Below are 8,763 nucleotides of genomic sequence, written 5' to 3'. Positions count from 1 at the left end.
CTTAGCTAAACCCCGCATCATACAGCTTTGGAAATGGAGACCAAGAGCGTAAAATTAACTTGCCCATGGTCCCATGGCTCATAACGAGTTTGTTCCATTAAGTGGAGACTATGGATTTCACACCCTGCCCCCATTCTGGACCTAGACGAGAATAAGGTCTTTCCATCAGCTGGAGTGATTTTGGATTGTAGCTGCCTGTGCTACTAAATGTAGTTTATTTCCTGGATTCGTGCAGCCAGTTATGAAACTTAATGATAGCACATCAAGACTGTGATGTTCCATGCATATGTTAACTAACTTCTACTTTTCCACACATACCAAAAGTAATAGAAAATAAAAAGTAGGAGTACACCCCCCATCTCCCATTTGAATTTCAGCTCCTTGAGGCCAGGGACTATTTTTTAATTTTTAATTATATCCCCATCATTTAATTTAGTGTCTGATACATAGTAAATGCTTAATAAATACTTGTTGATTAATCTCAAAAATAATCATTTGACTTGGCCCACAGATCTCGCTCTGAAGCCACAAAAGGCAATCTCTTTCTTTGCAGGGGTAGATACACACACACGTATATGTATACATGTACACATGTATATATGTACATGTATGTGTATATATGTGCGTACATATACATATACATATACATATACATATACATATACATATACACACATACGTATATATACCTCCCCCTGCAAAGAAAGAGGCTATTTTTGTGGCTTCAGACCAAGATATTTTATACACACACACACACACACACACACACACTGTCTATCTATCTATCTATACATACAGACACAGATATGTATATACAAATATACACATACACATATATTTATGTATATATGTGTGTGTGTGTGTGTGTGTGTGTATGTGTGTGTGTATCTTCTTAGCATTTGGCCTAATGGAGATAGAGCATACACCCAAGTTTGCGCTAACCCCAATCTCTTCCATAAAGAGGGTCATCAACATTTTATGTAGCAGAGGAGCAGGACTTTGATTTATGGAACCGGGAAAAAATCTAGACCAAATGGTGTAATAGGACCACTATCTACTAGGATTCACCTCTCCCCCCATGACATGAGTTTGGCTAGTTTTCCCCCAAAGGTAAAAAAGTTGTCCCTGAAACTTGGTTGGGTCAGGGGGCTAAGACACCTGCCTTGATGCTGCTTCCTGGTAGCCTCTGGCCATAATTATCTGGCCCACCATGTGAACTGGGGTCCTTCAGACTTTGGAGATGTTCCAAGGCCACAGGAGTCACCACATCCTACCCTGCTGACCAGAGTTTCCATATAGCGACAAGGGGGAACATAACTGCCCAAGATAATTGTATCCTTGTTTTGAATATTCTTTTTATGATATGGCTAAGTTGTTAACTGATGAATGACCTAGGAGTTCTTCATTTTGTTCCGGCATGAAACTTGAACTAACCATACCAACCTGAGTCAGGTTCGCTCCTAACCATTGCTTGTAAACTGTTAAAAACAAAAACAAAAAAAGGGAATAATCATTAGCTAACAGAGCAAATGAAAGAAGCTCTGATATCATATTGGCATGGCAAGTGACAGGCCTTCTCCTGTGGAAAACCTCCAACCTAGAAGTTTCTCTCCATCTGAGCCATAAGACAGGAGAATGAAACCAATTCCCCTTAAATAACCCCGCGTGGATTGTGAGGAAGGCAGATGTCATTTGGTGGTTGCTTGCAGTGAACTACAGGGGGATGAACAAGTCATCATGCCCATCAGTATAGCTTCTTCTGACCTCATCAATGTTGTACACCAGGTAGCCCAGGCCCAGGATGAGTGCTAAAGGGTAACAATACCAAACCAATGCTTTTTTCTCTACCTCTGTGGTTGACTTATTAAAAAGGAGTAAAGGGCAGCTAGATGGCGCAGTGGATATGAGTTAGGCACAAGAGGCTTATACTGTTAAATGGAGATGGTACATTCAAAATCACCTTTGCCCCAATTGCTTTTGTGTTAGTAATATTCTCCACAAACCTGTGGCAATTATACCAAAGACTGAAGCTTCCACTTCAGGCCTTGGAAACTCCCTCTCCTCTGCTAGCCCAAGATTGCTCCCTTCCCCCACCAAAAAAACAAATATAAAATTACCTGACATTATGAGAAATGCCATCTTGCTTGGTTTACCAATGACTTTCACCCTTCGTAAGACACAAGCAACTGGATTTCAGGAGCCACTAATCTGGTAACAAGAGGATACCTTGTTCTTGGAAAGACCTCCTCCAACTGGGTTGAGCTCCAAGTGGTACGGGTTAGATTTGAAAGAGCCTTGAGGGATAGAAAAGGTCTTCATCTTTACAAATTCCTGCAGTAACCATGGGTCTGGCCAAGTGCTCTAGGGCCTAGAAAGAACAGGACTGGATAGTCAACAGTTACATGCACCTTCAGGAGTCTGGACCAGTGGAGGAATTTTGTTAATGCCATCCACTACATATGGTTGTTTGTGGAGCATGTTGGCACCTAACAGAGCTGTGAAATGCTTGCTGATGAATCAAACTACCAGGTTGCAGCTGTTACAAGAATAGCAGAGGTTGGGAAGTAGGACCATTGCCAGTCTGGATATCAGGACAGTGATGTCATGTTGGGCTGGGTGTAGTACTATATATATATATATATATATATATACACACACACACACACACACACATATTTTTACTACATATATATGTATATATACATATTTTTACTACATATATATGTATATATATACATCTTTTTACTACATATATATGTATATATACATATATATACATATATGTGAGTGTGTGTGTGTGTGTATATATATATATATATATATATTATATATATATATATATATATATATATATATATATATATATATATAGTAAAGAATAAAGTAGATAGTCATTCCTGCCCAGCTGGGCTCCTTGTGCCAGTTACAGTACCCATGTAACCCAAATGACCCTCAATCTGTCCCCATAATGGCCCACTTACTCTATCTCAGAGCAAGAGGTTTTATCCTTGCTAGTCAGCAACCGTCATGAGCTGGGCTGCCCAGGTCAGAGGTACAGCCTCCTAACAGCCACGTCTGTGACCCTGGGAAGGAGAAGAGCTCTCTGGTCTAGTGCTATGTCTTAAATCCAATCTCCAGGAAGATTCACTTGATAAGAATGGATTGCCTTTGGACATAGCTCTGTCTTTCATTATTTCTTGCTAGCAGAGTTGCCTGGGCCTCAAGGCCCTTGCCCCATTCATGGGCTCCATATGATCTGGAGAAGTAGGTCAGGTCTTTCTCAATTTCCAGGCTTCCTTTTCTCTGGGATGATTTGAGCGACTCCTCCCCAGAAAAGGCTTGGGAGATCAAAAGATGGTACTATCAGTAGGTGACTTCCTTTCTGTTATAACAGCAATGGGAGAAGTGAAACTCATCATATAACTGTGTTAAATATGTATTTACTTGGAAAAAAGTTGATCTCCTAGATTGACTTGATGGTAATTCTGTGTATCAAGGGGAGGGAGAGTGCTAATTTAGCCATGGTGGAGGCTGGGGGTATAGCTCCTCCTCATGGGCCTCTAGGAAACAAATATATTGGTATCATCCCCCTGATGTGGTTCTCAGGAAGTGGAAGATTTTGAAGAGTGGGGTGGAGGAAACTGAGCAAGTATCAATGCCCCAGAGTTAACTTAAATCATGGGATATGTTGCATGTAGGAGGCTTATGACCTCTTAGGCACTTTACTACATATGACCCTGATAGGTGATGAAGAATTGAGTGTGCTAGAAATTTCCTGGTACTGTACCTGCACTGCCTTCTTAAATCAAGAGGCCCACTATGAACCAAAAAGATTTAACATCACTTACCTACCACACAGACCAGATCATTGAGACTCATGATTCAGGTGATTCTGAGGAGGACCTGATAGGAAGGAAGCATCACAGTACCTTAGCAAAATGAAGCAAGGATGTGCTGAAGCCAGTTTGATCAGCCTCCCAAGAGAGGTAATTGTTAAGTTTTCAGTGAGTATTTACATTTCAGAAATGGGCAAATGCTACAAAAATCAGAACTTGATATATTATCCTGATGATTGTCTAGACTTAATAAAGTGATGGAGAAAATAGTAATGTAGATTAAATTTAAAAGTTTGCTGTGCATAGTGTTTCTTCTGAGAGCTGGTTGATAAACATTCACTAGCACACAGTAGTCTTAAGTATTAGCCTCCTAACTGACTATACAAGTAATGATAATTTACTGGATTCTGTTCTAATCAGTCTATGATTCTATAATGCTTATTCCTGTTTCTATATAGGAATAAATGATCTATTCTGTATCTGATTCATCTGATCTGAAGTGAGGGGTGGATGACAGGGAGTAAGGTAAAGTCCTTGATAGACTAATTGCTCTATTTCAGGAAATCTGAAAGCTATGAACCTGGCACACAAATCACATGACTGGATACAGAGCAAGGTATCTCCAGCACCTTTGAATCCCAGCAGTAGCTGCCTCTTTCTTCTATACTAGATAAAGAACCAATTTTGCAAATGGCACTGTTAGAAACATAAATTATGAGCCTCTGTATTCTCATCTGTAAAAGAAAATTGGGGGGTTGGATTAGTTAACATTTGATGCCAAAGTCATCCACTGAATCCTGGGCCATCCACAGTTGCCCTGACTTTTGTCTTTACACCGGACTCAGAAAGAATGAGGCTGGTGACTTTGCACAACTCTGCCTCACTTAAATCCAAGTCACTTGCAGCAAGTCAAGAGATCAGCCTTGATGTCACTGGTCCCCTTCGAAAACAAAGGACAAACAACAACACCCCCCTTCAAAGTTCTAAGATCTTGTCCTATCATTGGAGAGGAGGCAAGGTGGAGATCAAGTATATATATGATGGAGTGTTGGACATAGTCTTAATCTGTGTTCTACCTCAGAGGGCAGGACTGGGGCCAATTAATCGATGGGCATTTCATTTCAGCTCAATATAAGGAGAAACTTCTTAACTGAGCAATCCAACAAAATGAGCCACCTTAATAAAAATTTCAGTCTATATTTCTGGAAGTATTTAAATAGAGAGTAGATAACCAACCATTTCTCCTTCTGGCCCCTGTTCCCTGTCTTCTAGACTTCAAAACCATGCCCCTTCCTTACCCTGGAACTTCCCTCAGTGCCTAGGGATCTCCTTGCCCTGGAAGAAAGCGTTGTCAACTTGGAATGAATATCCCTCTGTAAGATCTACCCCCTTCTCTCATTGGTAAGTTTCTTCTTGGAACCTCCATTTTGTGGAGGGACGAAGGCTGGCCTTCATTCCCTTCCTGGTCCTGGTCCTGGCCTCTAGACTTCAAAACAGACCCCTGCCCTGAGTATCTTCATTTCCTACTCCCTTTTCTCTCCTTTACCCACACTTTATTGCTCCATTAGAATGTAAGCTCCTTGAGAACAGGGCCTTGTCAATCTTTTTTACTTGTCTTTGTATGCACGGCACTTAGCACAGTGCCTGGCACATGTGGTAAATAGATGTTTGTTTTCTTCCTTTGAGGATATTTTCTTCTTCCCATCCTATCAAGGATGGAGAAGAGATTTCTGTGGTTAGTAGGAGGTTAGACTGGATTCAGTTCAATTTAAGGAATCAGGCAAGAGCCTACCATGCCAGGTACCCACGCTGAGAACCTTAAGGGATGATGATAGGGTTTCTGAGAAGTTGTGATCAGTAACAACTGATGTAAGCTGCAGTACCACCAATCTAGAACTAGGCAGATTTCTTTTATTTAGACTTAATTACTTTACCCTGTTATATTATTTCTAAATATATTTAATCTCCTTTCCTTTGTTTAAAATATACATACACAGATATAGAATGTCCCAAAAGTCCCAGAGCAGTTTAAGTTACTAATTTGGCTCTAAAGTTTGAGAAGCACTTTTATGTATTATAGCCTTAATTTAGTCTCACTAAGCCTGCTGAGGAAGTACCGCAGCCATGAGGAAGAAGTTCATGCCAGGCAGGGAGCACAATTGTGCAAATGTACAGAGGGGTATTTCCCACAGAGATGGGAAGGGGAATGTTGTTTGAGGGAGCAGGTAGAAATCCGGTTTGGCTGGAAATATAGAGTACAATTTTTAAAAATGGGTGGGGGAGGGGTGGGAGGGAGAAAATTCGGAGCTCAAAATTTTTAAAAAATGAAATTAAATTAAAAATTAAAATAAAAAAATCACTTTTCTGAGACAGAATCCTTAGACTTCGCCTGACTGCCAGAGGGGTCCTTGACTAAAGGAAGGGCAGCTTGCGCTAGACAAAGCCGAGTTCCCCATAACATGTTAAATGAATGCCATAAATTATGTACATTTAGACCTAAAATCAGTTAGGCCAATAAGATAAATAAGAGCCGAGGCAGGGTAGACCTCATGAGCGGAGCCTCCTTGGTCACTTCTCCTTGATGAGCTCACACGGGATGACACGACACTGGAGAATCTGGAACTATCTCACCAGGCCCCCCTCCTTTATTCCACGACCTTCCCTACACCCACATGTGTCAGCTGTAATACTAAAGAGCATCCAGTTCAGAGCTAGGTGACACCTCGGAGATCACACAGTCCAGCCCCCTCATTTTATACCTGAGGAAACCTGAGATCCACAGAGGGGAAGTGACACTTTTCTAAGCGTACACCCACAGTAAGTTGCAGAGTCAGGATTTGAACTCAGGTCGTTGGCTCAGAATAGGATAATAAATACATTTAGAACTGGAACCGACCTTAAGAGTCCACAACCTCATTTTACAGATATAAAAACTGAGGCCTTGATTTTTTTTAACACTGTCGTTTTGCTTTTCTTAAAACTCCATCTTTCACTTACAGCTTCTCCTACCCCTGACTTTGGTACGTGGCAGCCAGCTTACTCTGTCTGCGCTGGGCTTCCTCCAGCTATCACCGGGCCAGGCACAGTGTTTGAAACCCTGTTCCCAACAGGATGTTCTTAGGGATTGTTCTTCAATTTTCTCCTCCAGGCTGCCCCACTTCTGCTACGTAGTCAGTCAGTCTGTGACTCTCTGTTCCCACCCATGCCTCTTATCTAGACCCCTCCTCCCCCACATTAGAACAGTACTTTTGATCACATAGAGAAATTTCTTCCTGTGACTTTGCATAACAAGTGTTCAGAGACAAAGCCCAGAGGACAGGCGTATAAACTCTGTCCTAAAATTTTCCATAAAAGTGTCTTCATAGGGGAGATTTTATGAAAGTTTAGAAACTAATATAAATTATATAATTTAAATCCATCCAAGGGCTGAAGTGATGTATATAAGGATAAAGAGAGGGAGGCAGGGGTTAGGGGAAGAGGATGCTCAACCTTGGATGTCCTTGGGAAAACAGGCTATCCAGCTACAAATACATGCACCCGCACCGGATGCAATATATTTCTGGTCTAGTGTCATAAGCTGCTATATTGCTGCCCTCCCTAGAAGCTCTAGTTTTCGTACTTGCATTTCTGCCACGATCTACTTTCCTGAGGCTTGCCAACACGTTGGGATCTCACGGTTGGTATAGGTCCATCCTTCATCCTAATGGCTTTAGCCTCCACTCTGGTGGGGAATGAGGCTCTCTGCATCTTTCTCTGTGACTTCACAGCAGGATCCCTGCCCAGATGACTTGGCTGCTGCTTATGCCCTGTCATTCTCTTGTTGTTAGTCATTTAAATGCCCAGGACAGCCAGGGAGCTATTATTCTGTCAGCAGCAAGGCTTTGTGACACCAGAGAGGTGCTTTTATTCCCTCCCACATCCCACGCCTTGCTAATTTTCAGTCTGCCTGACTGATCCATTCAACCTCCTTCAAGCAGGAGTCCCAGCCTCAGTTACTTTTCAAAACTACTTTCCTGTGGAAAGAACTCTCTGTCTTTGAGCCCTCCCTCTAAAAAAGCATTTGGATCTCTCTTCATTGCAGAGGTGGGGCACTATGGGCATAGAATATCATATATCGTGTCAGACTTGGTTAAAGTGTTATTAGTTTGTTGAACTGCCTTTTCCCCTTCTTTTTATTATTATTTTTTTTTTAAAACAAGGGATGGCTTGTTAGATGAAAAGGGGAGAGAAATTTTTGGAAATTTTTATTTTGGAAATTATTTTATTAAAAATGCAAAAGAAATCAATGGAAATAAACATTTTAAAAATACTTTGGGATCTCATGGTCAATTTTTAATCATTCAATCAGCAGAAACAAGCAATAAACATTTATAGAAATGCTATATAGACACAGTGAAGTGTGATGGAAAAAATACCAGATTGGAGTCAGAGGACCTGGGTGTTCAAGAATGGCTTTCTGTCTCTACCTTTTAGCCTTTTCAAGTATTCCCAGGAGAGAAGGAAGAGATGAAGGAGAAGAAAAAGGAAAAGGTAATTAGGTCTTTTTTATTCTTTTTTTTAAAGAGTGCTGGATTTGGAAGCAGAGGACTTGGTTTTGAATCCCTGTTTACTACCTGTGGTAACACCGGATGTTACTTCCTCTCTCTAAGCTTCAGGTTACTCCTCTGTAAAATAATAACATTGAAGAAGACAATATCCTAGTGTCCCTTCCACTTCACGATCTTACGAAAAAAAAACCCTATTTGTGCTAAGCACCAGAGCCCAAAGAGACAGAACATACCATCCTTGACCAAGGACCAAGGACCAAGAAACTAAAGAGAAGATAAGACTGTGTACATCAAAAGATATACAAAAAGAGTGGATAACACAAGCTAAGAGCCAAATGATTGGTAGAGATAGAAGTGGTTCTGGGCCTTAAAGGAAGGTT

Source organism: Trichosurus vulpecula, chromosome 7 (genome assembly GCF_011100635.1).
Source record: "Trichosurus vulpecula isolate mTriVul1 chromosome 7, mTriVul1.pri, whole genome shotgun sequence".
In the NCBI taxonomy this organism is placed as follows: Eukaryota; Metazoa; Chordata; class Mammalia; order Diprotodontia; family Phalangeridae; genus Trichosurus; species Trichosurus vulpecula.
The sequence above is the reverse complement of the archived record's forward strand: the minus strand, read 5'-3'. Positions refer to the sequence as shown.